Source organism: Mirounga leonina, unplaced genomic scaffold, assembly GCF_011800145.1.
Source record: "Mirounga leonina isolate KUSES-001 unplaced genomic scaffold, KU_Mleo_1.0 Mir_174, whole genome shotgun sequence".
NCBI classification, from domain to species: Eukaryota; Metazoa; Chordata; class Mammalia; order Carnivora; family Phocidae; genus Mirounga; species Mirounga leonina.
This window is the reverse complement of record NW_023270451.1, coordinates 23,931,968-23,941,459: the sequence shown is the minus strand read 5'-3', so window position 1 is coordinate 23,941,459 and position 9,492 is coordinate 23,931,968.

Below are 9,492 nucleotides of genomic sequence, written 5' to 3'. Positions count from 1 at the left end.
TGTTTAACTTTGTTTAGCCTAGTGATTTCTAAATTTGTTTGACCACAGAATCTTTCTTGGGGAAACATTATTAATATTTCGTGGAACTGGTAGGCAACAGAAAACACACAGGATGTACTGATGGACAGTGTTAGGTGCATGGATCAAATGTATAATGGGAAGAAGGATGGAGTTGGAATCATAGACATATGTGCAAATCGAAACTGCTCTTTGCCAAAAAATACAACTTTTAATTTAGATCTCTAGCCCTCTCTAATCCTCATTTTCTTCATCTGAAAATTAGGAATAATAATAACTTCACTACACAATGCTGGTGGGTGAAAGGAGGTAGTGTGTGAGAGGACATGGGATTAGTACTTAGTACAATTTTGGTCAAATCTGATTGTTCTGGAGGAATGAACACTAGGGCCAAATGACACGCTGGGAGATACGGCACAGCATGGTCTCCAGAGGCCCCGCTGGGCTCTTACATGCACATGTGGCCTCTGTCGTGATGGCTTCATGCAAGGTGGCGAGTGGCACCTTATCGATGAGCTGGGTGCACTGAAAGGATACAGGCCTTTCTATGCCAACAAGCTGGCTGGTGGCCTCTTCAAAGTTGGTGGAGATTGGCCATCTTATAATCACACAGGATTAGACTTACAGCTCCCACAACACTGGACCTACTGTATTTTTCACTCAAGGTCAGCAAGATGATTGACTGTGGGTATTTGGTGGCCTCTTTCCTCAGAAAAACAAAACACAGATCTTTCAATCCCAGCTGTGGCTTGGGATATTTTCCTGGTGCAATCAAGCAGCTATCATTGACCAGGAGATCTTTTGTTGATCATTTTGTGACTTTTTCATAGTTTTATGGGCTATTTTTGTCTAAATATTTTGTTGTACTTCAAAAAATTACTTTAGTCTTCTAACTTCTAGTTTAAACGAAAACACATTAGTTTATGGGCTAGTTACTAGCCAGTGAAGTACCTAGGACGTCAACTGTGTGTAGTTAACTCCTCAGCAGTCCATTGCTAGATCTCTCTGCTGAATTTCCATTCACCTTCATTAATGAATGCTTTAATTAAGAATTCTCAAAGAGCCTTACAAATGAATTATGGTTGACATAAAGCTGTACTGCCCAGAACCTCTTTCTGGGATATGCTGCTGCCCAACATCAAGGAGTCTTCTGTCCTCAGCTCCTAAAAGGGCACATCTCATTGCAGAGAGCCATATGGCTGGAGGTCACTCCCTTCTCATGATTGTCCTGAACCAATGACTGACCCAAGCAGGGGTAAAAAGACTTGCCATTTGGGCCCAACGTTGGACAGCCCTGATGGCCAGTATGAGCAGCCCCCGTGGGGTGGGCCAAGGCTTTTTCAGGCCTGAATTGCAGTTTGCAATGGTCTGCAAAAAAATCGCACTTTGACCTGTGCTCAATCCTACTTCCTTCACCTTCTCTCCACAGGTATAGATTCTCCAAATCTAAACATCTACTTCTGGAGAAGGCAGTCTGTCCCTGTTCTCTTGATGTCTATTCAGTGTTTCATGAATACAGTGTTCTCTCTCTAACTTGATTGTAAGTTTTTTGTGGGCAAGAACTATATGGAGACTTCTACATATGTGCCACAGTTTCTATTGCTGTGCCACAGACTTGGAAGATAGATGTTAAATATATTATGAATGAAATGACATATTTATTAGGCAATGGACAGCATACCTCCATTGTAGAGGGACTTCTGTACTATGCAAATGGTCACAAATAAGAAAGCCATGTTAGAACTCTGGAAATTCTCCCAATCTTACTCACTTTTTTAGTGGTTCTCTCAATGTTCATTTACTCTGTAGAAATTTCCAATATGTGGTTCTCGCTCCCTGTCCACCTTCCTTTTCTTTTTGCATTTAGAGCAAACATTGATGTCCAGAGTTCTTCCATCTATATCCTTCCATATTCGTCTATGATAGCTGAAATTATATTTTTCTTTATGAATTGTTATTTGCAGCAACCTTCTTGACTAATGCATTCAAAAACTGTGAATGCCATTTTCCCCTTAAATAGGCTCCTTTAGACAAGTAACTGCTAAGCAGTTTTCCCTGTGAATATGTAAATAGGTTAAGAATGAGGATGCAGTCAGTGTTGTGTGAATATTATTCCAACATTACACTTAAGATCCTTTCAGCACCATTTGCTAACATTTTGTACTCCTAGCCAAAGTGCCAAAAATTGTTCTCTCCTCATGCAATTTTCAGAAATTTCGCTGGCACAAAAATGAAGTAAAATCTCTATCAGCAGGAGAGAGCAAACTTCATTTAGTGTGTTTTACAAAGTGCTAAATAGGTTTTCTATTTTGGGAGGGGAGTGGCCAAATGTGTGCTTCCTGCTATCCTGATCAAACGTTTGCAGTTCCATCCCTGCACAGACTGCACATTCCAGGTTGTCTTCAGATATATTCACATAATACTTGTTATTTTATTCAAAAGAAAAGAAAAACAATTACAATGTGTTTAGGGATGTGATGTCAGTACTGGGAGGTTATTTTTCCTTGTCTTTAATTTTTTTATGATTTTAAAATAAAATAGTGATTACGGCCCCTGTGAGAGGCTTTTGTATGCAATTCGTTTCAAAGTTAGAGCTCTTATTTCCTATTTTCTAGTACATCATCCAGAAGAAAAAGTGTCATGGTCTCACTGCTGAGAAATTTAGGACCCTGGATCCCTAGCATTATTTCAAATAGTCCATCAAATCTGTGTCTGAAAGAAACTGTGCATGACTAAGTAGTTGCTGGATATATTTTCTAGGAAGAAAAGTAACAGTCTCATAATGTAACAACAACAACAATACTAACTAATATTGACTGATTGCTCATAGTGTTCCAGGCATTATTCTAAGAACCTGACCTGTATTATATCTTGAAATCCTGACATCTACTCTCTGAGATAGTACTGTTATTGTCCCCATTTTACAGATGCGAAACTAAGAGGAATTAAGGAACCAGGGCAAGTGAGTGAGCAAGAGGGCCAGGATTTAGAACTTGATTTGACTCCAGACCCTGCATTCTTTACTACTGTCTCACAAATAGAGTTTGCAATGATAGTACCTACACCCCCAGTGGAGTTTACCATTCAGCCCATTAGCAAAATTGACTGACAGAGCACAGAAACAGAGAATTAGGGAGGAAGCTGGAGAGCACACAAGAAATGGAAATATATGGCTTCTTTTTAAATGTTCTCCATATTTACACCATAAAATACATATCCTGAGGGTATCTGCACATTTTCCAGCCTTTCCCAATGTTTAATATGTGGCTTTTGTCAACAGCCATTGTTTGAAAGGAAAGAAAGTTCCTTCAATGCCAGTGAAGATTGGAGAATTGACCTAGGCAATTAATTTTTGGAGAGTAATGATCCTTGTGAACATTAGCTTTTATAGGTATCTGCTAACTCACCTTCTCAGAAGCAGTTAACAAAAAGAAGAGATAAATCGTGATTCTGAGATGGGGCTCCAATTGCATCTTTAATCCACAGAGCTGTCTCCCAAGTGTATACCACCTTAGTGTCCAAGTATCCCAAAATAGTGTTGTCCTTATCACTGGAGAGAGCTTGGCTGTGGGTGGGGCTGGGAGCAGGCAAATAGTGCCAGTGAGGGACCTAGGAACATTCTGCACAGTACCTAGAATTGTGCCTTGAATATTGTGGATAGCCAGCAAATAGTTTTTGCAAATATGGTCCCTGTTTTCAAAAAGCTTACATCTGTAATGGTATTAAAAAAACAAAAAACAAAACCCTATACTTCTAGGAAGAGAAGAAAACTCAAGACAGTATATAATAAGAAAGCTAAAATATGTGTGGCCCAGATGGTAACAACCACCAACTCAGAAGAAAGAGAAAGATCACTGTGATCCAGGGACTCAAGAGAAACTGAACTGGGCTTTTAGAGATGAGAAGGATTTGGAAAAGTCTATAGTAGGTGAGGGGTAAGCAAACTTTTTACATAAAGGGCCAGATAGTAAATATTTCAGGCTTTGTGGGCCCCTGTCTCCATTGCAGCTACTGAACTCTGCCATTATAGAACAAAAGCAGCTAGAGACAAATATGTAAATATTGTAAATTTTACAAAAAGAGACAGTAGGCCAGATTTGGCATGCAGTTCATAGTTTGCTGATCTTTGGTCTAGATCATGGAAAAGGTTGTTGTAGGGAAGAGGCACTATCAAATGTGTAGGGAAGGCTGTATCTCTGGGACAATGAAGAATGGGCAAGAGAGGATGAATCAGTGAAAAATGCTAATGTGTGAAAGAAACCATACATGATTACATAGCCACAGAATATATTTTCTTCTTATGGAAGATAGATGTAGCATCATCTCTACCCATGAAAGATGGCATTCTACTAGACTGAGGAGATGCTACCTCCACTCCCTGAGTTCAGACCTTCATCCCCTTACACCTGAACTACTGAAGCAGCCCCTCTGGTTCCCCAAATTAGTTTCTCATTCCCACCTATCTTTATCCATCCATCTATCCAGAATGGGCCATGTAAAATACATATCTGAGGATGGATGTGTCTTTTTTTTTTATTTTATTTATTTATTTATTCATGAAAGTCAGAGAGAGAGGCAGAGGCCAGAGGGAGAGAAGCAGGCTCCCCACCTAGCAGGGAGCCCGATGCGGGACTCGATCCCAGGACCCTGGGATCATGACCTGAGCTGAAGGCAGACACTTAACCGTCTGAGCCACCCAGGCGCCCCCTGAGGATGGATGTGTCTTAAGCTCATTCAGTGTCTCCATGTAGCCTGAAGATTGAAAACCAAACTTCTGTACGTGGCATATAAACTTAATGTGCTCTGATCATGTCAAACTATTTGCAGTTCCTTGTGCATGCTCTGGTCTCTCATTCTTTGTACAAGCTGTTCTCTTGTCTATCTAATAAGATAAAAGCAAAAAAGATTAAAATGTATATAAAAACTGTTGGTATAAACAAGTTAAAAATGGAACTGGACTGGCTACCCTGAGGTGGCCTCTTCCAACTTCCCCCTTGAATGCCTATGAAGACACAGAAAAAATATAAAAATAGCAAGACTGAAAACTAAGCCTTACAGAAAGTCTATTGACAGAATCTGGGAGCAGTCTCAAGAAACTACAAGGCTGAGAGTGCTTGGTCAGAATAATCCAGTCTTCCCTTTGATTGGTGGCATTGTTTTGCCTCATGAGAGAGACTATAACGCAGAGAACCAGAGCTTACTCTAGCCAGAAACTGTGGAGTCATATCTTCACCACATAGTTGCCCCTTCTGGAGGTTTCCTAAGCATTGTCCAAGTTGTTTTCCACCCTTCCACGTCATTTAGAGGACTAAGCCCCAGGAAACCATGGGAATAAGGAGTTGTGGCCAGTGGCTTGTTACATCCTAGGAGGTGGATATACCACAAAGCAGTGGGGGATAGGGATGGAGACTTGTAAAACCTGGGATCGGGCTTGGGGCAGTGAACATCATCACCCAGGCTTCCAGCTGAAGATTTAGATATTTGCAGTTAACAAGGAAAAAAAGGTGAATGAAAGGAAAACCTTTATTGTCAAATACAAGTTCTTTGTTGTTCTTACCTTATTTAAGGATTTTTTTTTTTTTTTAATTAGAGCCCATGGAAAATTAGTACAAAATAAGGGACAGAAAGTGCCATGCTGAGGACTTGGAAGAATGGAGACTGCTTATCACTAAAAAGGACCAACTGTAGAATCCTGGGGGGAAAGTTCAGAAAATTGTTTGGAATTTTCATTTAAAATAAAGAAAACATAGCCTCTATGAAACAGAAAGTAAAAGTAATAAAGAGAATAGAGATTAAGAAAAAAAGACAGGAGGATAAAATGAAGAAGTTAATGAATCTGATGAGAAGGAATTATAAGAACTAAAAATAAAATAATGGGATTAGAATCCATATTTTTACAGAAAAAAAAACATAATTTGGCACACAGGAAATAAGGTCAGTGATGTGAAGGGCTAACTTGGAACCTTCCTTGGGAAGGTAAAATAAGAGACAAAAGAGAATAGAAAACAGAAACCCAAACCAAGGAAGAAGCTGGAATAGCTGGGGGCCGGGGGGCAGTGGGGGGAAGAATTTTTTAAAGACATATTTGAAGACTGAGACTACTTTGCACATACAGATTGATATTCTAAACTGAAATCTACAGTTACAAACTGAAATTTTAAAATTCTATAAACTCTAGGTAGAAAAATTTTATAAAGGAATAAAAGACAGATGTCTTCAGTTTTCTTCTCTGAACTCCAGAAGTCAGTGAATCAATATTTAGACTTAGTGCTGTCCAAGAGAACTTTCTCTGATGATAGGAATGTTCTATATCTGTTTTCTACGATATGGTAGGCCACTAGCCATGTGTAAGTATAGAACGCTTACAATGTGAGTAGTGAGTTGAATTTTTCATTTTATTTAATTTAATTAATTTAGATTAGCCCCATGTGGTTAGCACCGATATATTGGACAGTGCAAACTTAAAGTTTTAAGGTTAAGAGATTTTGATTTAGATTTTTATTTCCATTAAGGCTGTCTTTCTCATATTGAGGAAATAGGACTTTTTTCCATATCCAGGACTTAGAAAATATACCACCCGTGAACTTTGAAAAAAAAAAATCTTCAAAGATCTACTCAAAACCTAATAAAAATAAAGAAAAAATAAGAACTCAAAAATGCGGAAGTTTTATTATAAAAGGCCTAGCGGTGACCACTGAAAAAATATATATAATGTAAATCTGAACATTTACCATGATCTGTGCCTACATCTCCAAATTACGTTCGCAAAAACAAAACAAGGTAGAAGACATGCTAAATTCTTTTTTTTTTTTTAAAGGTTTACTTATTTATTTTAGAGAGAGAGAATGGGGGAAGGGGCAGAGGCGGGAGGAGAGGGACAAGTGGACTTGTGCTGAGTGTGGAGCCTTAGGGAGGGCTCCATCGCAGGACCCTGAGATCACAACCTGAGCCACAACCAAGAGGTAGATGCTTAACCTACTACACCACCCAGGTGCCCCTAAATTCTTTTTTTTTTTTAAGATGCAATTTTACTTCGTAATCAAGACAAGCAGAGGAATATAGAATGTTTTGCATATGTACATGTGGTATTTAAAGCCCAATACATCTATAAAAAACTGGAAAAAGATAAAAGTAAAAATATACATTTTTTTGCACTCAGAGAAAAATCCAATGCTTTTATTATTATTCAATGATTTTATTATTAAAGACCAAAGAATTAAAATAATTCAAGCATTCAATTCAAGAATTAGGAAAAGTACAACAAAGCAACTCCCAAAAAAAGAAGATATGAATACTAGAATATTAAAGCAAAAATGAGTACACCAGAAAACAGAAAGATGGTAAGATAAAACTAAACCTGAGAGTTGGTTGTTTGGGAACAGAAACTAATAAATAAACCTCTAGCTATCTTATTCAAAGAAAAAAGAATAAAAAGAGCCAACATTATGAATGGGAAAGGAAATATGATAGTGGAAAAAATTAGATTTATTTTTAAGGAGAGAATACTACATTAAAATTTTGAAAAAAATTAGGAAACTGTAAGTTATCAAAGTTAATTTAAGAAGAAGTAGAAAATTTGATAACTGTAGGAAAAAATTTTAAGTATTTAAAATGTTACTTCAGAAAAGCTTGTCTTAAAAAAGGAAGGAAGGAAGGATGGAAGGAAGGGAGGGAGGAAGGAGGAAAACAGGGAGGGAGGAAGGAAGGAAAGGAGGGAGGGAGGGAAGGAGGGAGGGAGGGAGGAAGGAAGGATGGAAGGAAGGGAGGGAGGGAGGGAAGGAGGGAGGGAGGGGGGAAGGAAGGGAGGGAGGGGGGAAGGAAGGAAGGAAGAAAGGAAAGCCAAGCCGGTCTTGGAAGTTTTGAGTGAGTTCTTTCAACTTTTAAGGAAGACATTTCTCTGAGTTCTTTTTAATTGTTTCAGAGCACAGGAAAAAAATGTGAAAATGTAAATTCACTTTATAAAGACCATATAGTTTTGATACTAAACCTGTCAAAAACTAAATAATGAAAAAAACCAAACAAACTGGATATTAGTCCTACTTCTAGAGATGAGAAAACTCATCTTAGGAGGGCATGACAAAGGAGGGTTACTTTCAGCAATGACAAACACATAACACTGGTTATAGTCTAAGATCTGCTCATGTTTTAACTCAATTCTCACAACAATAAATGAGGTGGTTCCATTATTGTATTCTTTTATAGTTGAGGAAATTGAAATATGGAAAGAGTAAGTAACTTGCCCAAAGTCACAGAGTGAGGGCAGAGCCAGGCTCAAGTCCAGGCAGTCTAACTCCAGAGTCACATTCTTACCACCAGCTATATTGCCTTTTATGTCAGTAGATTTTTGGAAGAAACCAAAGCATACATCTCAATAGTTGTAGAGAAGGCATGTGATAACATTCAGAATCCATTCCTGACTTAAAAAAGAAAGTACTTAAACTAGGAGAGAAGGTTATGTTATTCTTAATATGACAAAGTAAATCTATCTGAAATCACTATCTAGGGAGACTAGAGGCATTCACACTAAAGTCATGTGTGAGACAAGGTTACCCACCATTATTTAGTATTGTTATGGTAGTTCTACTGAATGCAACCAGAGTAGAGGGGACAAAGAATAAAGGGTTTAACTCTTGAAAAGGGGAAAAACAAATGATTATTATTTGCAGATGATATGATACTCTACCTAGCAAACTAAAGAGAATTAATTAAAGATCTACAAAAGCCAATGAAAGAGTCCAATACAAATAATATATAGAAAATAAAGATAGAAAAATATTAGCTTTCCTGTATATCAGGGGGTGCAAACTCTCATGCCTTTAAAGGCCAGTCAGTAACCTAAATGTGTGACCTCTCCTGGTGTAGGAGTATGCTATTCGCAATAGCAAGAAAAGTATGAACTAGCTAAGATTTAATAAGAAATACAGAATCTTTATGCTCAAAACTATGAAAACCGAATATGTAAAGAAATAGACACAATGTTCCCAGATCATTCGGAGAATAAATAGGTGGTACTAGCCAGGAAAGCTTAGAATAACAAGAGTAATGAGGGAGAACTTACACAATCCCATCAGATATTAAAATGTATATGATAGCTATAGCAATTTAAATGGTGTGTTTTTGTTTCTGTTTTACTTTTATGCTTGTTTTAGTAGAATAGATAGAAAAGAAAACCCAGAAACGTGTAGGTGTCAGTAAAATCCTATGGCACATTCATTCATTCAAAAGCACTGTTTTACAACGTGGACGGAACTAGAGGGTATTATGCTAAGCAAAATAACTCGGTCAGAGAAAGACAATTATCATATGGTTTCACTCATACGTGGCATTTAAGAAACAAAACAAAGAATTTTAGGGGAAGGGAGGGAAAGATAAAATAAGACAAAATCAGAGAGAGAGAGGCAAACCATAAGTGACTCCTAACTCTAGGAAACAAACTGAGGGTTGCTGGAGGGGAGGTGGGTGGGGAGATGGGGT